General features: G+C 44.0%; 1 protein-coding gene across 1 annotated transcript in view; it reads left to right on the top strand.

Moving 5' to 3' along the window:
- Nucleotides 1-2,047, top strand: part of atad3 (ATPase family AAA domain containing 3) — a 23,850-nt gene that overhangs the window by 442 nt on the left and 21,361 nt on the right. The gene's annotated exons all lie outside the window — the stretch shown is intronic.

Below are 2,047 nucleotides of genomic sequence, written 5' to 3'. Positions count from 1 at the left end.
GTGTGAGAGGGTGTGTGTGTGTTAGAGAGTGTGTGTTAGAGAGTGTGTGTTAGAGAGTGTGTGTTAGAGAGTGTGTGTGAGTGAGAGTGCGTGTGTGCGTGTGTGAGTGTGTGTGTGTATGTGCGCACCGCTGGTCTCTGCAGTACTGAACAACTTCATTAATTTAAGCGAGACGTTCACGCCGACGCCGTCGTCTTCTCTTTGTAGGTGGCAGAACATGAAGTTATTGAACCATTTGCATATTCAGCAGATTTACACCTGAGGGAAACATCAGATTCTTAGTTCAAACACACCTTTGTAAAAAGGTACAAATAATAAGACTAAGTTTGGATACTTGCATGTCTCGTCTGTCTGAAAGAAAGGCTTGATGCAATCTGAAGGCTCACGTGGATCTTTGCTGAAGTTGGTTGATGAAAAGAACCAGTTTGCGTCAGAGGAACTTGATGAATGGAAAAGACAAGGCCGAAGCCTGGCACGAGCTAGACAGCATATACAGTGGGTACGGAAAGTATTCAGACCCCCTTAAATTTTTCACTCTTTGTTATATTGCAGCCATTTGCTAAAATCATTTAAGTTCTTTTTTTTCCTCATTAATGTACACACAGCACCCCATATTGACAGAAAAACACAGAATTGTTGACATTTTTGCAGATTTATTAAAAAAGAAAAACTGAAATATCACATGGTCCTAAGTATTCAGACCCTTTGCTGTGACACTCATATATTTAACTCAGGTGCTGTCCATTTCTTCTGATAATCCTTGAGATGGTTCTACACCTTCATTTGAGTCCAGCTGTGTGTGATTATACTGATTGGACTTGATTAGAAAAGCCACACACCTGTCTATATAAGACATTACCGCTCACAGTGCATGTCAGAGCAAATGAGAATCACGAGGTCAAAGGAACTGCCTGAAGAGCTCAGAGACAGAATTGCGGCAAGGCACAGATCTGGCCAAGGTTACAAAAAAATGTCTGCTGCACTTAAGGTTCCTAAGAGCACAGTGGCCTCCATAATCCTTAAATGGAAGACGTTTGGGACGACCAGAACCCTTCCTAGAGCTGGCCGTCCGGCCAAACTGAGCTATCGGGGGAGAAGAGCCTTGGTGAGAGAGGTAAAGAAGAACCCAAAGATCACTGTGGCTGAGCGCCAGAGATGCAGGCGGGAGATGGGAGAAAGTTGTAGAAAGTCAACCATCACTGCAGCCCTCCACCAGTCGGGGCTTTATGGCAGAGTGGCCCAACACATGAAAGCCCGCATGGAGTTTGCTAAAAAACACCTGAAGGACTCCAAGATGGTGAGAAATAAGATTCTCTGGTCGGATGAGACCAAGATAGAACTTTTTGGCCTTAATTCTAAGCGGTATGTGTGGAGAAAACCAGGCACTGCTCATCACCTGTCCAATACAGTCCCAACAGTGAAGCATGGTGGTGGCAGCATCATGCTGTGGGGGCGTTTTTCAGCTGCAGGGACAGGACGACTGGTTGCAATCAAGGGAAAGATGAATGCGGCCAAGTACAGGGATATCCTGGAAGAAAACCTTCTCAGGACCTCAGACTGGGCCGAAGGTTTACCTTCCAACAAGACAATGACCATAAGCACACAGCTAAAATAACGAAGGAGTGGCTTCACAACAACTCTGTGACTGTTCTTGAATGGCCCAGCCAGAGCCCTGACTTAAACCCAATTGAGCATCTCTGGAGAGACCTAAAAATGGCTGTCCACCAACGTTTACATCCAACCTGACAGAACTGGAGAGGATCTGCAAGGAGGAATGACAGAGGATCCCCAAATCCAGGTGTGAAAAACTTGTTGCATCTTTCCCAAAAAGACTCATGACTGTATTAGATCAAAAGGGTGCTTCTACTAAATACTGAGCAAAGGGTCTGAATACTTAGGACCATCTGATATTTCAGTTTTTCTTTTTTAATAAATCTGCAAAAATGTCAACAATGCTGTGTTTTTCTGTCAATATGGGGTGCTGTGCGCACATTAATGAGGAAAAAAATTAACTTAAATGATTTTAGCAAATGGCTGCAATATAACA

Source organism: Sinocyclocheilus grahami, unplaced genomic scaffold (assembly GCF_001515645.1).
Source record: "Sinocyclocheilus grahami isolate Dianchi unplaced genomic scaffold, SAMN03320097.WGS_v1.1 scaffold1614.1, whole genome shotgun sequence".
Taxonomy (NCBI): domain Eukaryota; kingdom Metazoa; phylum Chordata; class Actinopteri; order Cypriniformes; family Cyprinidae; genus Sinocyclocheilus; species Sinocyclocheilus grahami.
This window is presented reverse-complemented; position numbering and strand designations above follow the sequence as displayed.